Source organism: Lactuca virosa, chromosome 6 (assembly GCF_052849685.1).
Source record: "Lactuca virosa cultivar CGN04683 chromosome 6, Lactuca_virosa_CGN04683_v6, whole genome shotgun sequence".
In the NCBI taxonomy this organism is placed as follows: domain Eukaryota; kingdom Viridiplantae; phylum Streptophyta; class Magnoliopsida; order Asterales; family Asteraceae; genus Lactuca; species Lactuca virosa.
In genome coordinates, this window is record NC_136431.1 from 25,322,942 (window position 1) to 25,331,221 (window position 8,280).

At 38.3% G+C, this 8,280-nt stretch overlaps 1 non-coding gene across 1 annotated transcript; it reads right to left on the bottom strand.

Moving 5' to 3' along the window:
• Positions 1–2,493: 2,493 nt before the first annotated feature.
• On the bottom strand, positions 2,494–2,600 carry LOC145123037 (small nucleolar RNA R71). The gene has a single exon (XR_013714917.1). It is a non-coding gene; the product is annotated as a small nucleolar RNA R71 (small nucleolar RNA).
• Positions 2,601–8,280: the final 5,680 nt, after the last annotated feature.

Here is an 8,280-nt window from a genome sequence, read left to right on the forward strand (position 1 = left end):
CTCTAGTTATAAAATGTGACATAACAAGTATATTGCTATATCATGAAATAGTATCTCACATTTTAGTTATCTTGTTCTTGTTATAGTATGTATGTTCCTTCTTATTCTTGTTATAGTATGTATGTTCCTTCTTATTCTTGTTATAGTATGTATGTATTGACTCATGTATGTTCCTCTGATCTAGAAATAATGTGTTGTGATCCTCTAAAATATACCTGTTATAGTTTACTAGTATGTTTGTTTGAACTGTTACTGATTTGCAGAAAAGACTCAATTGTTCAACATAAGCAACTGAGTTAAGTATGTTCCTTAAAAATGGGGGTTTAAATATTCATGTATATATTTAGCAAGTATAACTATGATTTAGCCAACAGTCGGACTAGTGATCCTACCCTAAGCCCACAACCAAACAAGGAACAGGAGTCAAGGTATTTAGCAATAGTCCTGAGTTCGTTAAAGCATACTTATACGTAAATAGATACACAAATATGATTTTGATAAAAACAGAAATCTAAGAATAGTTTTAAAATGGTTTTAACAAGTGTTTGAGTATAAGAAATCCTTTTGTTTGACGTTTTCACATGTAAGTGTTTAACACAATTATATTGTGTACTACATGTATTCTCCCCCTAAAAAGCATTTAAAAGCATTTAAAACTGTAATTTGTAGGGGTATGAACTCACCTTATGTGAGTGATACGATTGAATGTTCGATATAGGATGATTGATTCACAAGCTAGTTCCCGGGACAAAACAAGTCCTAAATAGCAATTTATGCAACATATTGGCATGAAGTTAGTGAATATAACCTCAAAGGCATTAGGAAAACAACCTAGGATGTAAGGAACACTTATAGAAGAAGGTTTAGAACCGAAATCATGAAACTGTTTGATGTTCACGGCCAGATCTCGGTGTTCACGGCCGTAAAGGGTTCACGACCCTTGAAGATTTGAAGGGTTCACGGTCGAAAACTCAGAAATGAAGAACACTTAATTGCTGAAAGGATGAACTTTTGATGATTCTCAACAGATCCGAAGGTGGATTAAGGATCATCGGATGATAGATGAGAGAAAAGAGGGTTTACGGTTGATGATATTTGGGAGAAATGCGAGTGTTTGTTGTCAGAAGTGTAGAAGTGAGTCTTAAATTAGTCAACACTAATATATATAGGGGATGAGTTCACGGCCGTACACCGATGGTTCACGATCCGTAGGCATGATCACGACCCGAAGGCTGTTTGTGGTCCTCGGTTCCAAAAGACTTTCCTCCATAAACCCTATAACTCATATATACAAGTTCCATACACTTTTAGCTCCTTAATCTAACTATATTAAGATAATAAAAGAAATAAGTTTGACCCTTGATTAATATGTTTGACTTTATTTGACCAAGTTTGACTTTTACAAGATAGAAATTACGGGTTGTCACATCTGCCTTAGTCGAATAGCTAGTTAGATAGTAGGTAAACTTAGGTGTAGCATTATCGACACATCAAGTTTTTGGCACCGTTGCCGGGGAACGGCTATTTAGTTTAAAATTTATTTGCTCTAGGTTAATAGATACTTTTTTGGGGGTAAAACCTGCAAAAAGTTAATTTTGAGCATTAGTTTTTAGAACTGAAGTCACAACGTGGGCTTTAACCCCACGACGTGAATTCGGTTATTTCACGTTTGTTTTTTTTTTCGTTTCTGTTTAGGATTTCTGCGACAACACGACGTGGTAGCCCTTGCCACGTCGTGGTAAACAGTCAGTAGGCATTTTGAAGTAGTTTTTGTTCGTTTTTACGTATTTATTTTTGTTTTAATTGCAGTAGTACATGACCCTTGGATCCAACACACCATTGATACCACCACTTGAAGATCCAGAGTCAGCCCTTCACAAACAGACGTATAAAAACGCAGGGACCAATCCACTAAAGAAGTCGCCTTTTAAAGATCTTAAATCAGTTTTTGGAAAGGAGAAGGGGAAGAACGTGGGTGAATCAAGCAATTTCGTGAAGAACGAAAGCAAGTTAGAAAGTTTTGAGCAAAATCCTAAACTTAACGAATCTGATTCCAAAACAGAAGCCGATAAAGAAGGAAGCGAACCCGAAAACAAGCCAAAAAACAAGATGGCAAACATTACATATATGTATATGGAGGCATATAAAAAGAGAATTCGAGAGGACACCGGTCCCGGTCTAATGCAAGCGGCAATTCCTGCTGCAGCAACATTCGAGCTGAAGGGACACATTCTTTCCGCACTTAAGGAAGTTCCATTTTCCGGGAAAGATCATGAGGATTCTTACAAACACTTTGATGAAGTCAATGACATTGCTGATTACTTCAACATCCCAAATGTTCCACGCACTACAGTTTTACTTAGAATGCTACCTGTCACATTCAAGGGAGCTGCAAAGGATTGGTTGAAGGCACTTCCACCCGATGCAATTACTACTTGGGCGCAAATGCGTGAGCAATTTCTAGAACACTTTTGCCCACCTTCGAAAGTTTCTAAACTCAAGAAAGCCATAGCAAATTTCAAGCACCAACCGGGTGAGTCACTTTATGAGGCATGGGAACGCTACAAGGGATTGATAAGAAATTGTCCCCAAAATGATTTGAATGAGCAACAAGAAGTATCGATCTTTTATGATGGAGTTAATGTCATGACAAGGCAACTCCTTGACTCTCAAGGACCGTTAACCAAGAAAATTCCAGCAGAAATCAAGGAACTAATTGAAGAGTTTTCCAAGCACTTGCGTGAATATCACAATCCTAGACATGATGGAGCAAAAGGAATTGGGGGTGACACTTCTGAAGATATGGCTGCTGTTCTAGCTATGTTAAACATTATGGAATGGAGGATGGCAAAGATGGACCAATCCATACATGCTATGAGAGTTGGTTGTGAAAGATGCAATGGTCCTCATTTAACCAAAGATTGCCACTTGGATGAGCACGAGAATAAGAAGGCTCAAGTTTGTTACTCAAGCTGAGACAAATATGATGTATATTGGAGGAAACCAAAGAAAGAGTGGTTGCCATATGATGAATATAAGAAGCAAAAAGAAGAAAACTATAAGCAGCTTGATCGAGGCCCTTATTAAAAAAAGCAACCACTTGAAAAGAAGGTCGATTTAGAGTCCATGCTCACAAGATTCATGTAGGCTTCGGAGAAAAGACATAATGATACTGGTGTGGTGATACGAGACCGTCAAATTCTCATGAGAGACCAGCAAGCTTTGCTGAGGAATCATCAAGCATCAATACACAACATCGAAGCTCAACGTGGACAATTAACCAATATGGTTAATGAAAGACTTTCTCCAAAAATTCCCGACAAAAAACCTCAACCGCAAGTTATGGTGATTGAAACTGAAGAAGATACCATCTCTGAGTTCTTAGAAGCTCTAGAAGTCGAGCCACATCAACCGGAACCAAATCCAAAGAAGTTAAAAGTCGAGGAAAATAAGATTGCTGAATTACCGCAACCACGACATGGAGATTCTATCTCCACGACGTGGAGACATCCTGATCGTAAATTTTTTGATGATACGCAAGCTTATCGTCCTCCTTTACCATTTTTGTCTCGGGAAAGAATTCATCCATTGGAGCAGGAACATTTGAATTTCATGAAGCAGGTAAAGGGTATTCCAAAAAATACTCCTTTTATCGATTCATTATCACAAGTTCCTGAATATGATAAGTTCTTGCAAGACTTACTAGACACCCGTCAATAATTGGAGAAGAATACCAACGTAATCCTTAGTGAGCATATTTCAAAAGTGATTATGGGTGAGCTACCAAAGAAAATGGGAGATACTGGACGCCTCACTCTTCCGTGTGAATTTGGAAATAACATGAAAGACGTATGTTTTCGCCGATTCGGGGGCAAACATAAATTTAATGCCTTACTCGTTTTATCAAAAGCTAAATCTTCCGGATTTGAAGGCTACAAGAATGACAATTCACATGGCTAATCGTTCAGTGACTCATCCTCGAGGCATAGTGGAGGATATATTGGTAAAAATTGAGAAATTTGTTTTTCCAATTGATTTTGTCGTTTTAGATATGAAGGAAGATACTAATGTCCCAATAATTATTGGTCGCCCTTTACTAAATATTGCTAGAGCCTTGGTCGACATTCGTGAATCTAAACTTACTTTCAGATTTGGAGATGAAGAAGTTGCCTTTGGAGTGGAAGATGGTTTTCAAAATAATGATGCTCAAGGGGAAGTCTTCAACATAGATGAAGAAAATGAACTTGAGGAATTGGAAAAGCTTATGGAAGAAGAAATTCAACAAGTGAAACGTACAAAGCCAAGAACATCCATTCCAACAGTTTTTGAAGTAATTGCTTATAAAACTCCAACGTCTTGGGTGAGTAAGGAGAGTGAAGAAGACTTAGTATCAAGTGGTGAGGAAGATGTTACTTCAGGAGAAAAGTGACTAACTTTGGACAAGAAGATGGTACCCATGGAGCTAAAGAGTGAAGAAAAAGTAGGATACAAACTTGTGGTAAATAAAGGAGTAAAAAGAAAGCTTAAAGAAGGGGAAGTTAAATACAAGAGGGAGAACTCTAAAAAAGCTTATATTCGTCGCTTTCAAGCTTACAAGAAAAAATGGAAGGAGCAAAAGGTGAAAAAGGTGATGGACGCTCCTACAAATTCAACGTGAGGCGGCACGGAGTCCGGCTCATGACTCCAACAAAAAGAAGCGCTTCTCGGGAGGCAACCCGAGCTCGGTTTGCGATTTTCTTTTCATTGTTGCATTATTAATTTTTGCATTTTTAATTCAGTTTTAGGATATTAAACCTTTTAATCATCAGGTCACCTTAATTATTTTAGAAAATGGTAAAAATCAAGTGTGGGGTTTGTAAATATTGAGTGGTAAATTTTTATTGAAGTTTTTTAAGAAAAATGGACTTTTTGGCATTTTAACTTCGACAACACGTCGTGGCCCAAAATCCACCTCGTGTTAAATTGATTTGGCCCGACGATACTTACCCCAACAAATATGTCCACGACGTGAATTAGAAATCCACGTCGTCAACTTTGAAAAGTCACCGGGGGGGGGGGACCAGTTTATACCCAATCTTTGACCAAAACATAACATACACCACTCATGCGCACGGACGAAGAAGATAGCAACCCCACTCCCGATTTTTTTGCACTTTTCCTCCACAATTTCTTGTTCAAGTGTTTCCTATCTACATTTGGTAAGTTTTCCATTCCATGTTCTTGTTAATTTCTTCCATTTTATGCATTAAAAGTCTAGGGTTGTTCTTGGAGTTGAAATGCCCAAAATTGAGTCAATAGGTTGATAAATTTCGACAGCATGTATGATATAGGGCCTTAGATCTACAGAATAGACAAACCCTTAGTGAAAATTTTAGTTCGTTTGATACCTACATGGACCGATCTGGAATCACGACACGAACCAAGTCCACGACGTGGATTAGAAAGCCACGACGTGGAATCTGGGTGAACAAAATTATGTTTTAGCCTTGCAATTTAATTACTAGGTGTCTGTCTGTTTTGTTCGCTATTTGTTATTTTCAGGAATAATGGGTCCTTAAAGAGCAGTTCCACAAGAGCAAGATCCCATTGATGTGTCAAATATTCATCCGCTCTACCATTTCCCTCAAAACATCTCTAAGGCAATGTTGAATAATTATATGATCCGTTTGGGGTGGTTGTACAACCGAGAGTTCGCAATTGCTCCTATTGTGGACTGGGCATGGCTATGTGGGGTAGGAATGGTTGAGGAAGTAGAAAGGCATTGGTCTAAATTATTTATGGGAGATGGATTTTCATTCCCATGCAACGGATGGAGGAACCTTTTCTCTATCCAAGAACCAGTTTATCGGGAGTTATCAGTGGAGTTCTTTGCTACCGTGAATTTGAAGACAAAACCACCGATCCTAACTACAATCGGGCTCTGGCGTTCAGGTTGGGAGGTGTGTTGCGTGAGTGTAGCCTTAGGGAGTTTCCATGGCGAATGGGTCTTTATACCGAAGAAGAGACGTAATCACCTCAGTTTGTGTTATTTTTACAAGGTTGTGTTCGGGACTTCACCTCGGTCTCCCATTTACCGGTTCTAGAGGAGCATTGTGAATCATGAGTAAAATTCTCGTGATGCTTCAGAAGGACAAATCCGGTCTCCCATTTACCGGTTCTTGCATCGTCTTGCCACTTTCTCAATCAACCATAAACATCACTGGGATAAGGTGCCTACTCATAATTTGTTTTATCTTTGGAGCATCATTACACCCAGGGTTTTTTGTGACCTTCAGTATATGCTTGCACAATTCTTATGAAGGAAGACTGTTAGCTCAAGGCCCGGTAGTCCCATTACGGGTGGACATTTGGTCATCCGACTTGCCCGGTCCTATGGTATTTTGAGTCCTAACTTTGTTAGGAACCTTACGCGTTTCAAGGACAATAATTTGACGGTCCAAGTTTTGAGTGTTATGAGGGTGGTGGTAAACACGAGTGAAGGATTCGTGATACCCCCGGAGGATGTTGAGCAACCTGTTGGTCAACAAGGATATCAACTGCGCCCAAGGGAAAGGCGCAATGTTAGATCCCGCGGAGAGAGAGGCCAACCACAAAAACCACCTCAACAATTTTAGGGTGGGGTACCAACCGACCCATTTCAGAGTCGGGTGGGTATTTATTTGGACAACCTCCATGGAGGTGTCAACCACCACAACCAAGCGATTGACGTCTTATTTACACATTTGAATGTGGAACGACCTCCTACAATGTCACCTCAGTATCCGTACATAACAACTTGGGAGGAGTTATGGACAAGACAAGGGGACGGAGCAGGAATGAGTGGAGCCCAAGGAAACAGTGATGATTATTAGTTTTATCTTTTAGTTTTTTTTATTTGGTTTGTTTTATTTTGTTTTGAACTTGTAACCAAATATTGGATAGTTGTTTTATTCTTTCCACTTTTATTTAATTTGTTGCAGATTTCGTGGATTTACGTGAGCGGGATAATAAGAGATAAGAAGTAGGAGCGTTCAAGAGAAGTCGTGTTGTTTAAGAGTTAAGATTCGAGATCCACAATCTTTAATAAGTGTGGGGTTGCTTTCATAAGTCAATTAAGAGATAGAGAGAGAGTCAAAAGAAGTCATAGCATTTTGGAGGATTCAAAAAGCGTTCATCTGTTTCGTTGCAACTGGTTTTGCATCGAAGAATTTACGTACAATTACATTCTGTGACGCTCAGTTTACACGACGTGGACTATAACTCCATGTCGTGACCCTGGAACCCATCGTGATTTCGAACGCGATATTCAATCGACATCACGTCGTGGACATGAACACCACGACGTGATCTGGGTAATTAGGTTATATTCTCTCTCAACCATGCAATGTGGAGTATGCTTTCCCACATTGATGAAATATGCTATGAAGATTTTATCCTCTAAACTTGTTGAAGATTCAAGTCTCGGATTTACATTTTTGTCGGTGCATCCACATATCTTATTTGTTGAAAATTCAAGTTCCATAATTGAAGATGTCCATATTCAAGATGTTCGAAATTTTCCACATGCGTGAAGAAATCGATCTCACCACTACTACCCCAGGGGAGTCTGTTCTTTTTTTCTCCCTTTTCTTGTTTTTAATTTATTTTATGCATACAATGAGGGCATTGTATGTAATAAGTGTGGGGTAAGGGGTCGAAAAAGTAAATTGCTAGAAAATTTTAAAATTTTAAAATTTGAAAAATTTAGAAATATATTTGAAATAATAATCTAAAAATTGAATCTAATAATAGTTTAAACTTAAGTTGCTAGTGTTGCATGGGATGATCTGATGCGAGCTCAAATGTTTAATTGAGCCAACATATGTTATAGTGTATTTGTGGTTTCCCATTCCTAGTGAAACGCCATGAGATATGAAAGGCAATCTGGTAGTTTATATGACATAATATGTTTTGCGGCCTAAACCTGAAATCTATCTAGGAGAGCTTATGTAGTCATTGCACTTATACTAATACCTCTAACCAATAAAGGTTGAAATTAAGCTCCCTTGCTTAAGCATGTAGGACTTGAGCGAAAAAGTGAGTTATAAAAAAAAGAGAAATTACAAAACAAAAGATGTAAGAATTTTGGAGCTAACAAAGCATGAAGATCAAAAGATCAAAAATTATAAAGAATCAAAAATTGAAGATACCAAAAATCAAACAATAAACGTGGTGAATTCAAAGAAATCAAAGAGCAAATATCAAAGAAGTGAAGAATTCCAAAGAGCTCCATTCTGGTATCTAAAGTTGAAATTTCGAGAT